At 43.3% G+C, this 13,480-nt stretch overlaps 1 long non-coding RNA gene across 1 annotated transcript in view; it reads left to right on the top strand.

Annotated features, from left to right (window-relative positions):
• Positions 1–10,236, top strand: part of LOC145449477 (uncharacterized) — a 64,892-nt gene extending 54,656 nt beyond the window's left edge. The window contains exon 2 of the long non-coding RNA XR_013918272.1: positions 7,771–10,236. This is a non-coding gene — a long non-coding RNA (uncharacterized LOC145449477). The remainder of the gene's footprint in view (positions 1–7,770) is intronic.
• Positions 10,237–13,480: the final 3,244 nt, after the last annotated feature.

Below are 13,480 nucleotides of genomic sequence, written 5' to 3'. Positions count from 1 at the left end.
CAGCACTACTGGTAAATCTGATTACGTGGGCTGAGAGGATAAAAAGTTTATAGCGACATATATGTAATTACCACCTATTCATTTATGCATTATAGAATATTTTGGTACCTAAAGCGACCAGGCCTAGGCCACACATACTTTGCTGACCATCGAAATCACGCTACGGGGTTCTTGGGGCGAAGCCCTCAGAAGTTTGATTTATCACGCTATGGGTGCGCAAGGCAATCGTTTTTAGGGGAGTTGACGAAGTTCTGTTACGGCCCTCCCTCTTACTCATTGTCTTTGGTACATTCCTTGCAATATGAGGTTGGGGGGCGCTGGAGCCCGATAATCTTTGAAAGGGGGCGCTGGAGGAAAAAAGGTTAAGAACCACTGGTTTAGTACGTTTGGGCGATTGTATATTTTTGATATAGCAGACAGGAGGTCACGAAATAACATCATGTAAATAAGTCATACCAACGGGTCCACCTGCCCGAAGATGTTTAATTATTATTTACGGGCTCTACATTTTCCAAGACAACACCTGACTCACCTCTACCGGTAAATCTGATTACGTGAGCAACTGAGTATATAGAGGACAAGAAATTGATAGCAATATAATATGCAATTCCCGATCTTATTGACCGATTTTATCTTGAAATATCGAAAATTTTCGCGCTTGGCGCTGGCTTACTACGCAATACATCTATTATTTCGTGGTGAAGTGAAGAACGTGGTGGCGGCCTGGCGGGTCGGTTTGTCATCTTGTGGGAGCCCAAGACTCCAGTTTTTTGGGGCCTGACGAAGTGCTGTTTCGTTCCTGCCAACGGGTATACAATAGGCCTACACCCGGAGAGGTTTATTTATTATTGAGGGGTCCTACCCTTTCAAACACACCTCACTCTGCTCTACCGGTAAATCTGATTACGTGAGCAGAGAAAGGATAAAAATTAATAGCAATATATATGCAATTCCTGATCATATTGCCCGATTCAATCATCAATTATAGAAATTTTTCGCGCATTGCGCGTTTAGGCGATAAAAACTGAGTCACTAAACGGACACCCAACATAGAGGATAAGCAGCGGTAAACAACGTACAGCCTGAGGGGGGTCTGGGGGGCGAAGCCCCCCAGAAGTTAGGTTTATCACCCTATGGGGGGCCCAGGACCAACGTTTTGGGGGGGGCCTGACGAAGTGCTGTTACGGCCCTGCTCATGGGTACGGGGCGATAGTAAGATTTGACCGGTGATGTTCCCGACCCAAAATTTCCATGATTGATTGTTGATTGAGTTCCGCCCTAAGGCAGCACAGCATTAATAGCTTCCCTAAATTTTCGAAGACACCCCCCTGAATCAACGGTGAATCTGATCCAGTGACGTGCGGTCCAATGAGGCAGGTGAGGCAGTGCCTCACCTGTCGTAAGGGTGAGTAAGTGAAAATTGTGAAAACCCTCGATGAGTCAATGATTTATTGATATTTTCCATCTATGTTCATAAATAACTAAATTTGAACATTTTTTCACCCAACATCATCAATTTGCATAATTATTATTCAAAAATACAGCGCCAAAGGAGAGGTGAGGCACGGGCGGGGCGTGCCTCACCTGCGACAATGCAATTCGTCATAAATAGCTCGGAACTCCAAATAACCGGTATCAATCAAATGCTGTCGTCACACTGATTCCGAAAATCCAAATATTAACAGTGTCAGAGCACCAGAACACCCAGAAATCGCCAAGGAAGGTGACATTCTGCTTTTATTACAGACAATGCCATCGCAGAGAAACAATAGCCAGGTGAGGCACAAACAAATCTGCCTCATGCACTATTCGCTAACAATTGAACAATCTCAGCACAGTGAAACGCGCTATCGATTTCGAAATCCAACAGTCTTGTAGGAATTATATAGTAGCGACGGCCAATACGTGATGTGAAGCAAATACATTCCTTTACTTATGTAGTTGTTTTTGTATTTTCCATCCATAGCTACGTTAAATTGTGGTATGTGATAGCTACTTGCATATAGGCTGCATTGTCGTTGTTTAAGGCCTTTATGCTGTGTTCGACTGTAATCCCTATAACCAGGCCGTGTTATTTTTGGCATTTCAGGAGTCAGATGCCAAAACTGCCAAAATTAAAATTTGAAAATGCCAAAAATAACCAATTTTTGGCATATGCCAAAAATAACACGGCCTGCCAATAGTGTATTTCGTTCATGGTTTTGTGTTAACAGGACCGCATTACAAGCGAGAAGAGCGTGTGTGAAGGGCAGGTTGCTTACTCTATGGGTCCAGTCCACCCATTAGGGGAGAAAGCATGGTGTCCTAAATGGTGTGGGCACAGCGAGATTGAACGGCTGACTGCATTTGGTTTACGTCATACTTTCCATTTGTCCAAAGGCAATTTTACGACCTTTTTTGACCAGCTTGCCGAGCGCTAAATTTGATAAAACGGGTATCAATGGAAAGCTGCAGCTGTACTGATTACTAAAATATAAATTGTATTCTGCCCATGGATCTGGCACCCCCAAATTCAACAACGAATTTTGCATTGCGATCGAGTTGAACATTGTGACACAGCAAACAGTCCGGCTATTTCTGAGCTGCAGTCTCGTTTTGCCAGACAGTCTTGTTGCGTTAATGTTCTTAAATAGGCTAACCTTCCTAGGACTCTTCCATGTGAGTTGGTAATATTAAAGCCATCTAACGTGACAAAAGTCCTCCTAAAATATATCGGTAGACTGATAGAGATGGGATGGTCGGGCTACAAAATAGAATGTGTTGAGAGACAACACAGGGAACTCCTGGAAAAGTATCTGGAAGAAAAGTCTTTCCGCGATGAGATCGATGGCACTAGCGCAGTGATCTCTTTTCATGATGCTTGGAAGCCGGTTCTGCCCTCCTAAATTTTGAAGCTCTGAAAACCTTTTGTGGAGGACTGGCAACATTCTTTCCCTCAATGGCTAGCCTACTCTTGAAGCCGATATTTCCCAGATTCGTTAGGCGAAAAATTAATTCAGGAGAAACTTTGCTGACCTGAGTTTGGAAGCACTATTACAGTGCAAACAATTTAAGTTAGTGGTTCTTAACCTTACCTCCAGCGCCCCCCAAGGGGCGCTGGCGATTTTGAAGGGGGCGGAAACGCTCAGGGGGCGATATGGGGGGTGCTGGGCTCAGGGGGGCGCTGAAGATAAAAAGCTTCGTCGTGGATGATGTGGTAGTAGGACATATCCTTAATGAGTATTCAGAGCAAATTAACATTCCACAAAACATGTCAACATTCCACAAAACATGTCAAATCCCGAAATTTGTGGTCGCGCTACGCGACGCTGTTTGCTATATATGTTTTCATAAATATAGTGGGTTATTATAATTCATATAAAACGAATTGTGCGTACTTTTAGATCGCCAATTTCCCGTTATGTAAAACACTGCCGTCAGGCTTGCCAGGGTTATTTTCAAGAAAATGTATCGCATTAGGTATTATACACCCCGCAGCGCACAGCGTGTGGAAATCGAAGAATGAGGCACTGTTGATAGTGAGAGCCCCTTGTACATAAAATAAGTTGTGAAGCTTTGTGCACGAAATTAATAACTATATAAACTTGTATTTAAGAGTTACAAAATTAAATCGTCAGAATATTTCTTAATCGTATCATAAAGGATGGTAGCCTACTATCTCGTGTTGTGGTTCACAACCCCACATGAACGTTATATAATATGAGTTGCTTTGTTTGGAATACATTCATGTTAAAATTACTAACTGGGTACAGTACTAAATTAAATGTAAGCAGATATATATGCATCCCATTCTCAGTTGACTTACTTATAGTTACACAAAGCACTAAGACAAAATCCAATACCCTTAATTTCCCTATATTGCCAATCGCCGATGTGAATTCGGGAGGGTTCGAACCACAGGGTATGAGACCGTACCCGATTGTTGTTATAACAACCTTGTTTGACCCTGAATATACCACACACAATTATTATGTGGTTTATTATAGACTGGTCCTCGAGCGCGATTAAAGCGCGAAATATTTCCAATACCCAAGTCCCAAAAAGACTGACTGCACTTTGACCTCTTACCAAGACAGAAACTGATGCAACCCAAACCCCCAATCGGTTAACTCGAAGGGTGCCCTATATTATTTCAGTGAATGAACATAAAAATTAAACATCATGTTCTGACGACTCCCCCACGGAAGAATACGCATAATTATAGAAAATAGAAATAGGCATTTCGGCGCCGGGCATTACCACGCCACGATGCACGAAGACATATGAAGTTCCGGTGAATATGGAACTCCGAGAAGTGTGTCAAAAAGATCGCCAGCGAGAAAACCTTAGCCGAAGAGGATTGTCCTCTTGTTGAGCGTAAACTTCGATGTATATAAGTTTAATTTTCTATAGGTGCTCAAATCGCTCGTGCCGAATTATCATGTCGTCGCAATCTGAACCCCACAGGACAAATAACATCCATCAGAGAAAAATATTTGCCACGATAAAATACCAATTTTGAATCGTGTGCTTACTTTAGTTTAATACGTTTATGCGTTTCAATATCTTTTGACTGTATAGCGGACCAGAGGTAACAAAATAACACCCCAACGGGCACGCCCGAATATGTTCAATTATTAATTACGTGGCCTTAATTTTCCAATACAACAGCTCACTCAGCGCTACTGGTAAATCTGATTACGTGGGCTGAGAGGGTAAAAAGTTCATAGCAACATGCATTACAACCTATTTCATTCATGCAATATAGAACATTTTGGCTCCTATGGCGACCTGGCCACATAAACTTTGCTGACCATCGAAATCACGCGATGGGGTTCTTGGGGGGCGAAGCCCTCATGAGTTTGGTTTATCACGCTATGGGGGCCCAAGATAATCGTTCTTTTAGAGGGGCTGACGAAGTGCTGTTACGGCCCTCCCTCTCACCCATTGTCTTTATTACAGTCCTTGCAATATGAGGTGGGGGGCGCTGGAGCACGATAATTTTTGTAAGGGGGCGATGGAGGAAAAAAGGTTAAGAACCACTGCTCTACACGATTGCAACGTCGCCGAGGTCTGCGACTCAAGCCATCCGCATTGCCATGAAGCTTCCCAGGCCTATGCTCGACCGTGAAATCATACGTATTCAAGTAAGATATCCAACGTGCTACCAGGCCTTCTGGTTCGCGAAAATTCATCAGCCATTTAAGCGCAGCATGATCAACCCGCAGAATGAATTTTCGACCCCAGAGATAAGTCTTGAAATGTTCAACTGCCCATCTACAAGCATACAGCTCTCGGAAAGTAGCGCACCAGTTGGACTGTTCCTTTGAAAGAGATTTACTTGCATATGCAATCACCTTTTCTTTGCCATCTTGAAGCTGTGACAACACTGCTCCTGCACCAAAACCCGAACAATCAGAATCCAATATAAAAGCACCACCATCCTCCAAAGGAAACGCCAATATAGGAGCTGAGGTCAGTTTTGTTTTCAATTGATCAAATGCCATCTGACACTGTTCATCCCATTTGAAGTTGACACCTTTCTTAGTGAGCCGCAGCAACGGTTTGGCCACCGATGCAAAGAACGGCACAAACTGTCGGTAATAATTTGCCGTGCCCAAAAATGCCTGCAAATCCTTCAATTTACAAGGCACTGGCCACTCCTTGATCGCATTCACTTTCTCTTCACAGCACAAAACACCGTTCGACGTGATAACATGGCCCAAATACTCCACCGACTTTCTGAACAATTTGCACTTGGACGGTTTAAATTTCAGTCCTGCAGAACGAATCCTGAGGAAAACATCCCTCAAATTTGCAATTTCCTCTTCGAAACTCCCGGCATATACCATGACATCATCAATGAATACCAGAGCTTTCTTGTATAAAATCCCAGCAAGAACTTTTTCCATCAATCTTTGAAACAAAGGTGGCGAGTTGGCCAATCCAAAAGCCATAACCTTGAACTGGTAATGGTCTCTCCCAGGCAGGCTGAAAGCAGTTTTGTGGCGATCCTTCTCATCAATCTCCACCTGCCAGAAACCACTGGCTAAATCGAAAACAGAAAACCAAGTGGAATTACCGAGCGAGTCCAAAATGTCATCAATCCTTGGCAGGCTATAGGCGTCTTTCACTGTAACTTCGTTCAGTTTTCGAAAATCCAAAACAACACGAGATGACCCATCTTTCTTAGGTACCAACAACAACGGTGTATTGTATGGGGAGTCCGATTGCTCAATAACATCCTGATCCAGCATCTTATCAATCTCCGCGTCCAATATCTTTCGCTTGGCCCAGCCCAACCGTCGCGGAGGCACTTTGATTGGTTTAGACGAGGAAGTCACAATTTTGTGCTTGATCACAGAAGTACGACCCAAGCGACCATCTGGGCCACAGAAAACATCCTGAAATTCAATCAGGAGGTTCCGCAATGATTCTTGATGGAAATCAGAGAGACCTTCCACACCGTCTACCAGACACTCCAGATGCTCAGGTAGAGATCTAGAATAATGAGGGACATCCTGAACAAGCGTGGGACAGCAAAATTCCACAGGCTGACACTCTTGCGGACACAAAACTCCCAGTAACAAGGCAGCTGGCAAAATAATGTCCTCACCGCCAGAATTAACCAACAGCAAGGGTATCCTATCCAATTCTGGGTCTACCCATCCAGGGACCAAATACAGACCGCTCGACTCATATTCACTCACGAAATTGCCTGAAGGTTCGAAAATGACCGCAATTCCATCCAACTGGGGCCAAGTCTCATTAAGTTTACCAAATATTATCGTCTCACTGTACCCAGATATAGCTACATCACTATCCAAAAAGATTCTACAGCAGGGCACTGATGGAGCGGACGGTTTAAGATTGACCCTTTGGCCCAACACTTCCATGCATTCGTCTTTTGCATACAACACACAATCATACTCTTTAAAATAATCATAACCCAAAATCCCAACAGCGGCGCCGAGCTCCGCAACAACCACTTCCTTGACAACACACACAGACTCAATGCATATTTCCACTTTACTCCTACCTAACACGTTCAGTAGGGTTGTTCAGAATTGACCGACTTTCAAAAAGTCTAGGTTTTCAGTCCGTTTCCCATGCCTTATACCTTAAAAACAAATTCTGGCTACTTTTTTTTGTACTTCATCCCCTGCATCCGTGTGCATTTTGCCGTTTTTTCATGCACCAAAAAAATTCTTCGGAATTTGGGGATTCACCCGTTGTGAGTGACTCGACAGCAACCGCATGTGTTCTCATTGACGTGAAGCGGATGTTCTAGCGTTGATGACGCGCTAGGCACGGCAGTGAAATGGGGATCATTGATTACTCAGGTGTTTTGCTGCTTTGTTGTTGAAGAACTGTGTTTACGATCGAGGTGCAGGACTTACCAGGTAGCTTTTTAACTCATGCTGTTAGCGAGTCTAGCGCAGGATTAGTGATTATAGTATTGTAGCAGTATTGAATTATTCGATCTAATGGACCTGATACTCTTTCTTGTCTACTGAGATAGAAAACAAAGCTTGTAAATGTCTGTTCCAGTGACTGTGGAAAACAGCCAATCGGTTGCTCTGAATTTTATGTTATTTCCTAAGATAGCAATATACTGGTCGGAGTATTTCCAATTTGGGAATCATTATCTTCTAGAATCAATAACTGGATCTAATCCGACTATTCTTGCTCAAGTTGTGCAGTATGTGTTTGACCTTAGAGAACTGAAATGTTTCCAACTATTCTTTGTTGCTTGACTGAGATGATGTATATTTATTTTTCTAGGATTAGCTCTAGTGCGAAATATCTGAAAAAAAAAAAGAAAATTGCCATCTAGTGATATAGTATCAAAGAAAACTAGAAGATCACGGTCGCAGACACATCATTTCCTAGCTGGGCCCTCTGAGGAAACATTACGAGATCGAAGCTGCTTACTCTTGGGAAAGTTATGCAGTATGTGTTACACCTAAGAGAGCATTCATATGCGAAAAATGAACCAGTAAAGTTACACATCCAGGACGTAGGAGATGAAGTACGGTAATACGTTTTTGGTTCCTGGCTGCCACAAAGACCATCACACAAGTCAATGCCATTGAAAGATTAGAGACAGTGTGAAAACAGAAACCAAATGGCTATCACTAGACTAAAGGCCAGCAATATGTATCAAGAAAACAAAGTGACTTTGAAGCCAAGTTGAGTAAGCTATGGGCATGGAGGAGCTCCTGACGCGATGACGACAATTGAAGCAAGTACACTTCTCTCCGGCGATAAGAAACATGAATACAAAACATTTTATCAGGATCAAAGGGGTCCGTGATTAGCAACGATTGGTGGCAAAGATACAGTGTTGAAAGTGAAAACCATGCAACAAAAGAGACGGACCATGAGTGCGAGAGAGTGCACCAGCTTCAAGTAGCGAAGGTGAATTTACAGAGAGCTCATCTATATCTTCGCAGGTAGATGACACTTCCCACAGCAGTGATTTTGAAGTGGCGCAGTCGACATTGCTTCATTGCTTTAAATTTGTGACTCTAAAAGCGCCTGTAAACCTGTTCAACGACAAAGACATATGCCAGGTTTCCGATCGCTTGAAAGTCAGCAATAATGCTGCTACCATGATAACTGCAGCACTGATTGAAGCTTGCGATGGTGACCCTAATGACTTTCATCTTTCAAGATCTGGAACCTATCGACGACGCATTGCAAATCGTTTTAAAATTTCTGACTCTATTGTTGAAAAAATAGCAAACGATCCACCAAAGCACATCACATTGCACTGGAATGGAAAGCTCACTGGGAGTCGTTTAGGAGAGCAATTTGAGGCCTTGGCAGTGCTGGCATCGTCTACGTGTTGTAACGCATTTGAGAAGGGCAATCTTCTTGGCATTCGAACTCTGGAGAGTGCTACCGGAAAAGCACAGGCTGATCCGTCATTTGAACTGCTGGAACTATATAATTTAACAAAAAATGTCAGAGCTCTTGTGTTTGACACAACATCCTCAAACAATGGAAAAATTGTTCTGTTACTTGAAGAATTGATAAACAGGAAAGTTTTCTGCAGTCTTGTCGCCATCATATTCATGAACTAGTCATCCGGGAGATTTGGAAGTGAAGTGTCTATTTGGATCGGCGACCACAGGCCCTGAAAACACAGATTTTAATACCTTCCAAGAAGTGGAAAGATATTGATCAATTAAGAAGCTCTAAAACACTTCAGTTTGATGAAGGCAGCGGGTTGGCGATGAAAGCTGATGAAGCAAAGCAAGAATAATTCCACTGATTAAGCCATATAATGGAAAGCAGAAAGAAGTATTGATAAGAGATGACTACAGAGACTGTGCAACAGGCGCCTTGGTGATTTTAGATGACCAATATGTTAATAATCGTTTTCGCAAGCCTGGTGCTACTATAGCACTGGATGGACGAGTCAAGTGCTGTACTGTCAAAAAATGTTCATGTGGAGTGAGCAAATGGGCTATTCTGAAGAGTTCATTAGAAAGTTGGTACGAATAAATATTGCCCAGTTTTCTGTCCCAGCTTAAAACTAATATTGCATGTGACGCACAGAGTAATGATCTCAAATTTCTTCATCACATGACAGACTTTACATCATGCGATTTCACAGTTGCTGATGTGGCATATAAAAAGATGTGAAAACATCATTGGCATCTCACCAAGGAAACGGTGGTATCTACAATGTTTTCGGCTAAACCAAAGATTCCTGACAAAGTGAAGCAAACGATGGCTGCTAAATTGCTGCAAATGCCAATTCTTGAACAATTTCGCAGAGGTATACCTCTGAGTCTAATCTCTGACTCTGTCTCTGAGTCAATGAGTATGGTTGCTTTAATTGGACCGGAATCATGGTTTCTATTCGATGCTATGCATGCCGAACATGATCAGTTGAGTTTTCCAGTTTCGGAATGGCATACAGATCCGCATTTTGTTACTGCTCAAGAATTTGTGAGTAGTGTTGAAGTAGTTAAAGACGCAGCAAAGCGTTTGGTAAAATTGAATACCGACTTTGATGCTTTAAAAACAGATGACTAAGAACAGCGGACGAGCCTCTTACAAGCCGTGGAAGATCACGGGAACAGATATGCCGATTTCTCTAAAGCAACCATTTCATCCACCTGATTCAAGTAGTGTTTGCCAAGTTGATCCATTTCTTTTCCTTATTGTTTCGTTTCCTTTGAACAATGTGATGTTTAAAATGTGGCTGTGAGTGAATGATACATTCACAGTTGTATTGTTGCACATGGTGTTCCCGGAAATTGATGGACAATCTCAGGTAGGGTTGAGGAGTGTAGGATATGTGATCCAACAACATGACTATCAGTCTTGGGCAGTTTTGAGGAGTTCTAAGGGAGTGTAGGACATGAAAATGGTGTCCTGAACCGGCAATACTTTCTCTAATAAGGTTATGTAGCACTCCAAACCGCAATAGCTGCATAAACCCAGCTTATATATGACGTTTACTAGCCTAGTCCGATTGGCGACACTCAAATTTTAGGGGAATCCCCTATTTTTAGCCGATAATTTTCCAGCTCAAAATGCACACGGATGCAAGGGATGAATTACGAAAAAAAGTAGCTAGAATATGTTTTTATGGTATAAGGCATGGGAATCGGACTGAAAACCACGACTTTTTGAAAGTCGGTCAATTCTGAACAACCCTAACGTTCAGCCATCCACCATTGGCAACTTTATACGACTTCTCATACGGAAACAGCTCACCTTTGTTAGGCATATCCTCCCACACAGAAATATCGATAACTGTAATCGCACTGCCCGTGTCAATAAGAAACTTGATCGAAAAACCATTCACACTCACAATCGCAAACCAATTAGTTGATAAAGCTAACGAAAAAACCAAAGAATCATGTTCTAACACCCTATCCAAAGATTTGTCCATAGCACTGGTGTTATCCGCGGTATCACTGGACCAATGATCCGCTACTAATGGTTTAAAGCTTGATGGGTCGGTTGAGCAGGCACATTTTGATTAAACACAGGGCCGTACATCTGGTTCGGAGCAGGATACTGGAATTGACATTGCTCGGCCACGTGACCCGCTCCACGGCACCTCGCGCAAACAGGAACCGGGCAATTACGTATCAAATGGGACGGATCACCGCACCGGTAACATTTCGGCATTACACGACGTTCTGGTTTTGAATACCTAACTGGGGCAGATTCCATCGATTTCACCAGTTTCCTAACCTCCAAAGACAAAGTTTCCAAGTCTTTGCGAAGATCAGAAACACCAGAACACACTCCACTACTAGACGTACAATTTCCATCAGAGTCATAACCATCACCAGTTTTAATCAAAGACTTGGCCACCTTGCCTTGGTCTACTTTACTCGAAAAAGCGCCTTCGTAAACCTCTGCGACCTTAATCAGGTCATCCAAATTGCTCGAATCTTGCAAGCTAAGTAAAGCACACACATGGGGGTCTGAGAAACCATGGCAAAACTGCTGTATTACCATCTGCTCGCAAACTTGGTCGGACATTTGAGGATATGCCTTATGGGCTAGACTTCGCAGGGCTGCAGCAAAAGCTGTGGGTGACTCCCCTGGCAAGTTCTTTCTAGTGGTGAAGGAATTACGATAAACCAGTGAGCCATGAGAACTAGTTTTACACCTTTTTCTCAGATGTTCAACGAGGCGCACATACTGCACACGAACCTCAGCTGATAACTCACACGCAACAGACAAAGCTCGGCCACGCAAACTAGCACCCAAATAGCAACCTTTACGTTCATTGTTCCACTCATTACACAAAGCAGTAAATTCAAAATGACAGAGGTATTCCTCCAGAGAAGTACCACTAGCACCATCAAATGTGTCGGGGGCCATTTTAACATAATCAGACGCACCATAATGGAAAGGACCCACATTCATCATTTTAGGACTACTTTGAGCACCATTACAAGGAGGGACAAATGCTGTCTCATCTCCACAAGAATCTATCGCAAATCCAACCTTGGGCCTACTTACAGGATCACAACCTAATTCCCCATTGCTGTCGGCATCAACCGTAGGCGAGTTCACCACAGAAGCCAACATACCTTTTATGTCACCCATGCCACTGCTCATCAACTGGAACTTTTCTTCAAATCCGCTGTTCATCAGCTGCAACTTTTCTTCAAATGCCCGAACTTGTGAGTGGAGAGCAGCTACATCCCCATTGACCGAATTCATCAATTCCGCAGCCTGACGCTTCGCTTCGTATGCCATATTCCGCGGAATACCTTCCATAATTTTCTCCAATCTCGCCAAGCTTTCTTTGACTTTTCCATCCACACCGGTACTGGTATCAGCAGAGTCATCATCCGAATCCGAAATCGTGTCAAGCACTAGAAATCTGTTGCGTGCCTCCAGATAACTCTCCTTTGACGAGGATATAGTATCGACTTTGTTTTTTGGCGTGCTCGCCATTGTGGAAGACCTCCTAATATAGTCGATGTAAAGAGATTCACAATAGTTTTCAGACAGCTTTATTTCCCCGTCCTCACGGCAGCAAGTTCAGACCAGAAGGGCATGCATTGTTATAGGTCCACCAAGTGCCCATTTAACGGAGTCGGAGCTAGACACTTGGCGGCCCTAGAAATAACAGTACCATCACAATAGTAACTAACAATCATCACATACACCCATAATGGGTGGGCTGTCACAGTTAGTGGGTCACACATATCAAAACGCGGTCGCGAACATCTGTTTTTCAAAATCGCACATTGTACTGCGGTTTAGTGAATTTCCTGTTTAGCGATACTCGTGACTCTTTACTTGATACATATTCAACACCGTGTGAGAGATGCCTATACCAGAAAGTACGAATCACGACCGCACCCATAAGAACACATGGCACCTCACCAGAGATCCCATAAGAACCAATGGCACATCACCAGAGATCCCGTAAGAAACAATGGCAAGTCACCAGCGATAGGGGGTCTAAAAGGGTGTGGTCACCAACACGAGTTTTCACGGCACATCACCGACGAAGCCTATACCAGAAAGGGTGCCATCACCAGAGATCCCATAAGAAACAATGGCAAGTCACCAGCGATAGGGGGGTCTAAAAGGGTGTGGTCACCAACACGAGTTTCCAGGCGAATCGCCACCCCGCCCATAAGAACCAATAGCCGTTCGCGACCGATCTACATAACTACTCACGGACCCCCACGGACCCCCAAGTTTTCGTTCAAAATTATCCCAACTATCGTGCAACCGTCAACTGACTTATGCAATTAGTAAATGTAGAACAGGGGTTCTCTACCCGTGGCCCGCAGACGTTTATTTTGCGGCCCACGACATCTTTCATTATGAACCTTGAAAAATTTGAAGAACAGAAACAAGAGCAGGGAACGGCGAAAACTGGGTTTGTAACTCTTTGTGGAACAATGAATTTACTTTCTTATATATATATATGGAAAACCTATCCGTCATATTTATCGGAAAACAGTTATCGTAACGAAGCGTAAAAGCTTAAAACGAT

This window comes from Botryllus schlosseri, chromosome 11 (assembly GCF_051294905.1).
Source record: "Botryllus schlosseri isolate E-star chromosome 11, Bs_hap1, whole genome shotgun sequence".
Classification (NCBI taxonomy): Eukaryota; Metazoa; Chordata; class Ascidiacea; order Stolidobranchia; family Styelidae; genus Botryllus; species Botryllus schlosseri.
This window is presented reverse-complemented; position numbering and strand designations above follow the sequence as displayed.